Consider the following 11,087-nt stretch of genomic DNA (forward strand, 5'->3'; position numbering starts at 1 on the left):
AGCACTGCCAAATGAACATGGCTGCTGAATCTTTAAACATGGAATAATTGGCAATATGTGAAAAAAAAAAAAAAAAAAATTGTAAAATGAAGACGCTAGTAGAAGTCCATATTCATTTCTGTGTCTTCCTTTTTCTTTTCAATGGTTCTGTCTACAGCCACTTTCAGCGCTTCCTTGAGTGTTCAGCAAAGACCTGACTTAAATCACACTGCACAGAGAAGAATTAGTTTTTAGACATCATGGGATATTCTGTTGTACCTTTTAAGGATGTTATCTGGTTAGATTAACAACAGACTGAAGTGCAGACACACCTCTGGTTTTGAAATACTTAATACCACATGTATTCAATTAATACCTTATTTGTGCAGATATCCTATTCGTAGCCTATATTGAATCTTGAAAGCTGTAGAACTATTGCTTCTTTTCACGCTTATCTTATAAGAATTGTTCTGCTGGCCAGGTTTAGGACAAAGTTTCTGGCATTTACCCATTTGATGTATTTTTATCCCGCCTGTCTGTGCAGCTTGATCCAGTCTCCCACTTGGCACGTTTCTGCTCCTCTTCTTGTTTGACTCTCCTTTTCTCTTGTCCCCCTTACCTTTCCTCACACACCTGCTGATATTGTTGCCCCCATGGTGCTTTGCATATCCTCTGGAGCAGCTGCTTTTCCTTCTTCCTAACCATAGGCATAATGATAAGGAGGATGATGCTCTGAGAAGAGTGGGAAGCCTGGCACAAAAATGTTCCATGACAGTTATAGATGGTCAATAAGAACTGAAATAGTTGATCCAAAGGAAGGTGAGATGATTCTTTGGAATCCTAATGACTTAAATGACGACTTTTCATAAAATATATTGTTTGAGCACTATCTCATTTGCAAACTAATGTGGAAATAACTTTTTTTTTTTTCCCTTACCATCTTGAATTTGCTTAACTGAATTATGAATTATTTAGTGCTAGGCAGAAATGAAAACTCAGTTCAACAGAAATGATGCATGAACTTGCATTAAATTTCAGACTGGTTTTCTCAGAAAGAATCATGAAAATGTTGATTGGTTTTGGGTGTAAAGGATTTGTTTTAATATGCTCATCCTCTTAAAATTCACCATTTTAAATCCACTTTTGTGAGGTCTTTACAAATTCCTGAAATGAAATTTAAATATTGTTGGTTTGTTTTGTTTTGTTTTGTTTGGGGTTTTTTTTTGTTGTGTTTTGTTGTGGTTTTTTTTTCCTTAACACCCCCTACCCAATTAAATGTGTATTTTTGCCATAAGAACTGAGAATATATGCATTTTGGTCAATCCTGAAATTAATTTCAGTGCCTACTTTCAGACTGTTATTGAAAAATCCATTAGATACAGCTCTATAGTTTTTTTGTAAGGTAAAGTGCTGCAAGTTCTTTTTATTAATTACACCTGAGATAGTGTTTTATATTTAGTGTTTCTCAAATTTTTTCTAAAGGTCAACTACCATCATCAACTGAGCAGTTTAAGGCTTCATTGCACAGTATGCAGGAAAAACATGAAGAGTCCTTCAAAGCACGTAAGCACAGCGGTTTTTACTCTAACTGCAACAACACACAATGGAAAGCAAAATTTCAGAGGCATATTTGGAACCCAATATACAGTATAAATCTAAATAGTTGAGATAGCTTGATTAAACATAAGCAATCAGAACTCATCATGGCTTTTACATTCATGTGGCAGGGCTAGCTCATAAAAGAACTCAAATTATAAACTGAACATATTTGCTATGGAACAATCAAGAGAATGTAAGCATGACCTTTGGAAACTATTTTCATATTAACATTTTCAGACCTGGAATATATTTCCAAGTTTCTCTCTCAAAACAACTTTGTGTATATTTGACACCTGGACCTTTAGTTTGGAAACATCTGCTTTTTTTCTTTTTTATCTGAATTAGCCTTTTGAAAATATAAATTGGAATTTACAAAACTAGCATTTCTAACATTTTTCACATTGTTATGAAAACCAGACCCCATCTTGCAAGCAAGGATTAAAAGATAGAAAGATGGGGGGGAAAAAAACCCCACGCAAGAAAACACAACCCTATTTCTGGGTACTTGCTCATTCTGCTAAGAGTTTTAGATCCACAACCATAATGTCACTAAGTTAATATATGGGTTTGAATATAATAGATTATCATGGACCCATCAAAGATTTCCCAGATCTGCAACAGCAGTTAAAGTCTAACTAATTTTGAAATTTAGTTTGAAATCAGCACAGCTGAGATGTCTGAAGACGTCTGCAAATCTGGGCCTAAATGATGATTACCTCTCACAGAAATTCCAGTAAGAGGTGACATTCAAATAATTCCTGGTAACAGGATTTTTTATGAACATATATTTGTTTTTAAGGAAGTTATTCTTTCATCAGCAACAGGGCAACAGTGAAAGGCCACAGATACAGTGATCTCCCTCTAGTATTAAAAAGTGACTATTATTCAAGACAAGGATTCGCTGACCTAGCACTGAAGGAGCTACAGACAGCACTTAAGGCTGTCTTGTCTTTACACCTTTTTCTAATAATTCACAAAGGAGTTTGTACCAATAACTGGACTGTTGTGCACCAAGACCATTCTCTGTACTCAGGCAAAAGTCACATCTGAAAGCCCAAAAGGGCTTCTGCTAATCATAGAATCATAGAAGGGTCATCTGGGCCAGGCTGAATGGTCATCTGGGCCAACCTTCCTTGGCAAAAACATGGTGTAGATTAGATGGCCCAGTATGCTGTCCATCTGAATATTAAAGGTGTCCAGTGTTGGGGAATCCACCACTTCCCTGGTTATTCCAATGACTGATTGTTCTTACTGTGAAATAGAGGAGGGCAGCATCAGAAACCTACAGTAACAGGAAAAGATGTATTTGGAATGAAGCCTCAAATGCTGTGTTTCTTTTACAGTGTATCTCCATAGCTAATCCAAGCAGAATTAATCTGATGTGAAAAACGGAGATGATGTTGCAAAACTGTTCAGTCACATAACAAGGAGATTAGCTCTATGGGAAATAGTGTCTATCATGAATTAATCTGACTGGAGAGAATTTAGATAGAAAGCTTTTATAAGGTTTTTTAGGCTAGTAATGAAATCTAGAATGACTAACACTGCATCTAGAATGTGTGGAAGTATATCTTGACATCTTAAAGGAATATTCTAAGCTATATGGGGTCTGTCTAGAGTTATAGCTTAAAAAAAAATCCAACACATTTGATCTTTTATCACGAGTCATTAGCATTACACAGTTTTTGTTATAGTAAAAGAATGCTTACGATAGCATCTGAGCAGCTGTTCTAAATGCTTTCAAATCTCTGGAAAAGATCCTGTTGGTTTGAATGGGCAACACTCAGGTGGTTTATAGCCATTGGCTGTAGGAGCCTGAGAAAACAAATTTAGAAAATCAGACACTGCATTCAGTATAGTTCACCTTATTTTTTCTGGGGTCTATAGATTCAAAGAAGCTGTAGCCTTAGGCTTTAAATTGCTATATAGCAAAAAGGAGGGCAATACGCAGTAGCTTCCAGCATGTGTTACAGCCTTGGGATCTGTTCCAACACATGCACCTGTTTGTTTATACAAGGTGGATAAATGCTTGCAAATATAAACTTGCAAATGACAATAATACCAGGATTACACTTTGTATTCTAACTTTCTTATAAAGATCCTAGTTAGTCTTACAATATAATCTGCACTGTTGTAATTCTAAATGCTTCCTTTAAGAGACAGATTTTTCTCCCCTCTACTCACATTTAATAATATTGTAATGCCTGGGAATGGTCTAGACTAAATTGGCTAACCCTGTTGTGAGATGCTAGTAAATGTAAGGAATAGGGAATTTAGCTCAATTTGGTGTGAATTAACATTTTCTGCACCACATAACGCATTACGAATAGGTTTTCTGCTTATCTGTGTGTTTGTTAACTTGGTTTGGGTGGAGCAGACCAACCTTTAGAATGAGAATGTAATGCAAAATTTTTTCAGTACAAAAGGTTTTAAAGAGTTGTTATTAAGAGCATAGATTAATTCTTTGGGTTAAATATAATCCATTTACCTGTATGTTCCCTAGCTCAGTAGAAGTACTTGGAGAATTTTTTAGAAAATGAGAAAGCATGGTTTAATAACAGGGAAAGTCATCTCTGAGCTGATGACAAGCACAGGGAATAGATGGCAGCTAGAAGTTATAAGCTGGTAAAAGTAAGCAGGTAAAATGAAATCTGCAGTTCTTTCCCAAGCAACCAGTATTATAAGTACAATGTTGTATAGAAAGACACTTTTTTGTACAGCGGTGGAATCATGCAGTGCCTCTGAGTACATGTTAGGGGTTTTCCAAACCACTTTGTATGTACGTGTGTGAACAACAGACTACTGAAAAAAAAAAATGCACAGAAGTGTGACAGTTTCCTCTGTCTCTCGGTGACTGGAACTGTATCTACCTTTAGATTTTTTTATGTATATGGTGATTATGGTAATTAATTTGATCAGAAAAAAGCCCAAACAACTGGCTTTATGTCTTGGCTTTGCATGCAGTCAGTATGCTACAAAAGAATATCTTGATTTGTAAAGGATATTTCCGAAAAGAAGAAACAGAAGCAGGAAACCTTGTTACAATATGATAAATTTCCATTAATCAAAAAATTAATCCCATAGCCCTGACTGTAATGCTTATAGACGTACTGCAGAGGTCAAGTTGTCCTCTTTAAAGACAGGTGGAAAACAAGACACTGATCATGTCAAAAAGTAGATCAGCACAAGCATAACTAGGTGCTCCAATAGGATCTTGGTAGAGTGGTTAAAAAAAACCTGTCTGATGACATACTTAAGTCACATCAGAAATTTGCTATATCTGCCATGTAAGAGCTTATTTTGGCACCTACACTGCCTATTCTTGTTTAAGCAGAGACGTAGACAGGTGACCTCTACGAGTCCCTTCCAAGCTTTCTTTCTAAACATGAAAATTTCCTATCATCCTAAACATACCTTTGTGCAGATAGGCTATTGCTGACTTTATCTAAAACAAACTTCAGGGTAGGCTTACATTTGGCAACATGGAATGCTGATTTGCTAAGGCTGTGAAGAATCCAAGCTGCTCTCTTCATATACTAGATCCCAGTTATTCTACTGCACATATTATGTATGATTTCATCTAAAATTTCCTATATGGCCCCTTAGCAGCATGTGCTTCTGGGAAGGAAAGCTGCTATAGCATCCCTGGTAACCAAGGTGGCATTTTTTTTTGTCATTAAGCTCTAAGAATTCTGATAGCAGACCACTCGTCTGCCTAAAATCAGATTTGTTAACTGTTTCTGCTGCTTTCCTTAAAAGCAGTTGAACCAATGTTTCAAAATTCATCATTGCTTTTTGTATCATAAAAATTTATATGGATAAAAGACAGACTTTGTGTCAGGCTACTTGTTGATATAATTTAAATTATGGGATAGAATTGTCTTTGTGGCAATGTGTACAGAACAAAGCCTGAAAAGCTGTTTGTATACTTCATTTCTTGCAGAGGTTCTTGGTGTGGAATCAGAGTGATACTCTACCTACCCACCTCCACTTCATCTGACATGAATGGAAGTATCTAACACAGCTCTGAACTCAGGAAGTACTACCTGGTTCTATATGCAACTGAGGCAAAGAGGAATTAATTTCCAAGGCCATACCAAATAATCTTTTACAGGGTAGGTTGCTGATTTGCCACAGGGCCTTTGCTGTAAGTTTATCACTACCAAATTTCTAAGAATCTGTTAAGTTAGTAGCATTACAAAATTTCTGCTTGTTCTTTTTGTTTTTTTTTTATAGGCAGAAAGTCTGAATCAAAGTCACACTGTCTCCTCCTGTTTGTCAAGTCTGCAAGTACTAATTTAAGTGATAACTACAGGAGGTGAAGTAGTTGCCTGTGGGACAGCGACTTCGAAATTTCACAACAGTACTGTTTCAAATGTCACACTTGTTAACTGTTGAAGTAAAGATTTCTAACTTCTTCATCTATGGTAAAAAAATCCTGTGATTTTGGAATTTGGTATCTTTTGCATTAACCCTGATGTGGTATGACAAGTTTCCTGAGGCTTATAGACTCTAGCACGTCTGATTTAAAACAAGGAGTAACCCCTAACCTATCCTTGACAAGACAATTCTTTTAGGATTACAGGAAGACTGCTTGTGTGAGTTACATGAGTTCTAGTTGCAACCTGTAGTTTCCACTGCCACAATAGTTTTTAATTTATGAAAAAATAAGAGAATTAGTTCAATATAGCTGCATATGATCTACTATCTTTCTCATATAGCAGAAAACTTCTTGCAACATGAACTTTTTCACTGATAGAAAGTTTTAAGTTCATACTAGAAGCATGCTTTAAAATATTCTATAAATTTTTTAAAATATTATATAGAATATAAATATATAAAATATAAATTGTTTTTATTAGGATTTACTAAGAACATATTTATTTTAATCCTTCTGTGATTTTTCTATATAGTGTTTACAAGCATATTTTGCTAGTATGGTTTTATTTAATTGACCTTATGAAGTATTCCAGTATGGATTTTAGTAGTTAGGAATTCTTAAAAATCTTTTTTAGTTAATGTCAAACAAATGAAAGATCAAAGGTTTAAAAATTAACAGAAGGATGAAGTAATTCCACATACTTGAAAATGGAATGAAATGTTGAAAAAGTGCCGAAATTTGAAATATTAAAAATATCAGTGTAACATTCTCCTCCACACCAAAGAAAGATTGTAACTTACTGTTTAATCTTGAATGGGATAAGCTGCCTATAAAAGGAAGCTTTTAGGAAATGTCAAATAGTAACAGATTGAGAGACAAATGCTAAAATCAGGGAAAGAAACTTCTGATAAAAGAACTGCCATGCAGGTTTCTGTTGCCCTAAAGCAGAATGAACTTCTGATAAGAGTGTCAGCTTCCAGTGGTACCACCCAAATTGGAACAGATCCTGACAAACTTGCTAAAGATTAGAACTGTCCATAGACTGATTTATTCAAGATAGCAAGGACAATTCTGTTAAGACCTGCCAAATTTAAACGCTGAGCAATCCGTTCACGCCCTGCACAGACTGACAAATAGAACTGTAATTAAGCATGCAGCAGTTCTGTTCTTCGCTCTCCAAAAGGCAGGATTCTAGCTCAGCCAAAGGCTTTTAACTTCTTGTTGAAATCTACCAAGAGCACGTCTTACTTTTTACAAGATGAGACTTGAAAAATGACAGGTGTGCTTGTGTGTTCTCTTTTCTCTACAGATGGCCAGGTTTTCTGTCTAGAAACCTTTAACCTTTTCACGGCATAGATGGCTTTATTCTGCCTCCATATGTTACTTAGCGTAATGTGGTTACAGTTCCCCTGGTTGTTCATACGTGCTACTGTAACACAATGAAAACATACACGTGCCTTCCGTGCTTCTTAATGAAGTATATATTTATTTTGGTTTTTTTTTAATCCCAACGGATATAATAAACAGTTCTGGATAAAATTACTGGCTTGGTCACAACACTGCTTAATTCCTAGAAGCCAAAGAACATCCAGCCAGCCTGAGCTACTGAAGGGTTGAGGCAGCCGCTCACAAACCATACTGCAGGTAAGACCACAGCCCACTGAAGAAACAGCAGCTCTTATGTTTTGCAAATAATGAGCTAAAGAAACTGAACTATCAGTTAAGTAAGACTGTATTATTTTGAACATTTTAAACAACCTGAGGAACTTTACCTCTTTATTTTGATCTCAGATGGATGACGAACTACCCTGTACAGGTGACTGTTGATGACAATGTTGTGTTCAAAATGACCCCTCGTTATCAGTTGTGGGTGCCAAGACCTTGTAACTTGTTGCAAGCATTAAGTAAAATCCTTGTTGGGCTGATTCTATCTGCAGAATTTATTGATGTTAAAGGAAAAAAATCCCACCACCACACAATGATAAAACAAAACAAGACAAAAAACTCTCAGAAGTCTACAAGAAGAAATAAGATAAGAATGTTCACAGCACTTCCTATCTCTAACACTTAGATATTTAAATGAGCTGATACCAAGCTCAAGAAAAGCACAGACTTGGCATGTGTCAATTTAAGATTTGGAATCTTTAACAATTTGTTCCTGAATTTTCTGTAAGATCACCAAATATCCAAACCTAAGTAGCTAACTAGTCTGTTTACTTGTGGTTATGTGAGATTCATAGATTTCAGAAGAGACTGAGAAGTAACTAAAACCATTATTTGTGCATTTCTAGGTTAAAAAGAATGCCTTCCAGTGTGCTGCAAGGTTTGAATGTGTAATTTTTTTTAGTCCTACTATCACAGCAAACAATATTGTTTGGACTGACAGTTTTGGCAGACTTTTAACTCTTGAGAGAGTACCTGAATAACAAGCAGCATGCGCTTTTTTACTCGCTCTTCCAGGAGCAGCCTGAGAAAGAAATTTTTAATTTTATTTTCCTTGATTTTAACAATAGCTGCTTATTCCTCACCTCATACTATATTGTATCCATTCCAGCCTCTTTCCTGAGAGGGAAATCCCTAAAATTCTGGGAACATGAAGTGGAGATAGGAGGAAATAAATGTGTACGGTTTAGATTTCCTCCTTTTTTTATGCATGTATAAAGCCAGCCCTGATCAGATTAATAAATAAAAACGCTTTCATTATGTATTTGTACACTATTTACACTGATGTTGTTAGCATTAAAAGCTGTCACTGACAGCTTCCAGTACAAACAAAAACTTGATCATTCTTTAAAAGCTTTGTACTAAGGGACTTTGTTTACAATGAGTTTTTGCAGAGCATTCAGTAACAAAATGCCCGTGATGCTGCTTACATTGCTGTATGTTGCATAATTTCATTAATCAGCTGCCAGGTGCCTGTGTTCGATGCAATTATGATGTGCTCATATTACTTCCTCTAACTTCAATATTTACTTTTTAGATAAAACTGATATAATTTCAGTGTACTTTAGAGAAAGTTTCTTTTTTTTCTCACAGTCTAAATGCAGATTTCATGTGATACCGTGAAAGGACTCAGAATGGCCACTAACACTGTATTTAGAGAGAGAATTGGGATTTCTTTGACAATAGTTTTGCATATTAGTAACTCACTTATCTGAGTTGCCAAGCTTCTGGATTCTGGTTCTTCCATTTACAAATAAGCAGCATGATATATTCGTGGTATATTTCATATTGAAGGCACACTGAAAAATTTAGCTGTCTGTTATTTGAATCTATTCGTACCTATTGTTGAGGTCGCTGATGTAATCTGTAAATAACTTAAAAGGAAGTATAAAGGAAAATACTTTCCGTCTGAAAGTGATGGGCCTTTTTTCTCTATATATTCAAATGGCCAATTTAAATATTAATATTACAAGATTGGGTTATTTTACAAATAAATTTAAAAATAGGTTGTAAGCATGTGTTGAATCTGAGTTACAGAAGCATTTTCTGAAGAAAAGACTTGATCTTTTGTATTTTATTTCCATTTGCTATTCTGTTCTTCTCCCTAGTAATCTGCCTGTTCTTTCCAGGTTTCTGCCTGCAGACTGCAAGAATCAGTAACATGTTGCACCGTTACCCTAGATCCTGGGAACTCATCCTTCTATAAGGTGAAATCATTCAGAGAATCTCACTGAAGTGTTTTGTTCATGTTTAGCTTGTTCTGTCTAATAGTAGACCAGCTCGAAGCAAGCTGATAAAAGAACTTTAATAAATCATGTATACTATTTGCTTTATTTCTTTTTTTCTGTCCTCATACATCTCTTACTTTCTTCCTAATTAAATTTCTAAACTAATTAAGTGGAGTGTATACATGCAGGAATGTATTTTTAGTGTAGAATTTGGTAATATGTATTTTCCTAATTTAAGTTAAATAAATCAGAAGTAGAGATGTTTGCTCCTCCTCAGCTTGCATCTTTGTGCTTTCCCTTTTTTATTTTTTTGAATTTATTTTGTGGTTTTGTTCAGAAGACCATTCAAATAGAAAAACTAATTTTTCCAATTAATATTTTAGATCTTTTGGTGCTAAGTTTTTAATTGTCAAACAGTTGAATACCACAAACGCTGTAGGTGATGCACTCCCACATTATCAAATAAATGCTCAAGGTACAGCTTATAATGTTGAAAAATAGAAAAATAAATTGACCTTGATGAAGTGTGTCTTCTTTTGTCTGTTCCCAGGAAAGTTTATTTCAGGTATTTCTACTGCTGAAATGATTAGAGTTAACAGCTTTTTCCCTCCATTTTATTTTACAGGGTCTCTTCATCTTCCTGATATATGGGGTGTACAACACAGAGGTAAGTCTGCTTGGAGTATCTCAAGGCTGACAGAGTGAATGAGAGAAATGACAGGTTTCTTATCTTGATAACTGAGGGACAAAGTTGGCTTTCCATATGAGTGTCCTACTGCCCTTCATGCTTGGACTAGCTTATATGCATCCCAGCTTACCATTAAACACAGGCACCCTCAATAAAGGGACAGACTCATTTCTCATAGGCATTGACTAATATTTTACTGCTGCTTTAAGTTTTTTGAATTTCAGGTCTGCCTTTTAACACTCAGCTAAACCTGACAGTCTGAAACTTTCATAATTTAATTTACATTTTAAAATGAACTGTCAGTTTACATGCTAATTAAGGGAAACTATTTAAATTATAACAGGAACAAATTTTACTTACTTCCAAATTTTGCTGGGTATAGAAACTGCAACAAATCCCATTTATTAATTTTTTTTTTTTACATCAATGAGATGTTTTTAAGATTTTAAAATTTGACCCAAGGCTTTGTACTAGTCAGGCCTATGGAGAAAGTACTTGATCTTTGCAGGTTGAACTGTCGAAAGGAGAAATAATTTTGACACATAAAGCATTAAAAAAGGATAAGAAAAATTAATTTATCCACATTGTTCAGTTACCTCCACTATGTTAATGATAAAAATTAGTGTTGATATGTTCAATTCCAAGTTTTTAAGCTAAGGTACCTCTGCAGTTTACATTTTGACAGAATTTGGAATTCAGCAGTAAAACCCTATAGAAATAGAAAAGGTTTTGAAAGTCAGTGACTGGAAAGGAAAAAGAATTCTGTTAA

General features: G+C 35.1%; 1 long non-coding RNA gene across 1 annotated transcript; it reads left to right on the forward strand.

The window, feature by feature from the left end:
• The first annotated feature begins 614 nt into the window (after positions 1-614).
• LOC115612186 lies at positions 615-5,686 on the forward strand. The gene is made up of 3 exons (XR_003992908.1): positions 615-798; positions 1,462-1,542; positions 5,522-5,686. It is a non-coding gene; the product is annotated as an uncharacterized LOC115612186 (long non-coding RNA).
• Positions 5,687-11,087: the final 5,401 nt, after the last annotated feature.

The sequence above is a fragment of the Strigops habroptila genome, chromosome 8, assembly GCF_004027225.2.
Source record: "Strigops habroptila isolate Jane chromosome 8, bStrHab1.2.pri, whole genome shotgun sequence".
NCBI classification, from domain to species: domain Eukaryota; kingdom Metazoa; phylum Chordata; class Aves; order Psittaciformes; family Psittacidae; genus Strigops; species Strigops habroptila.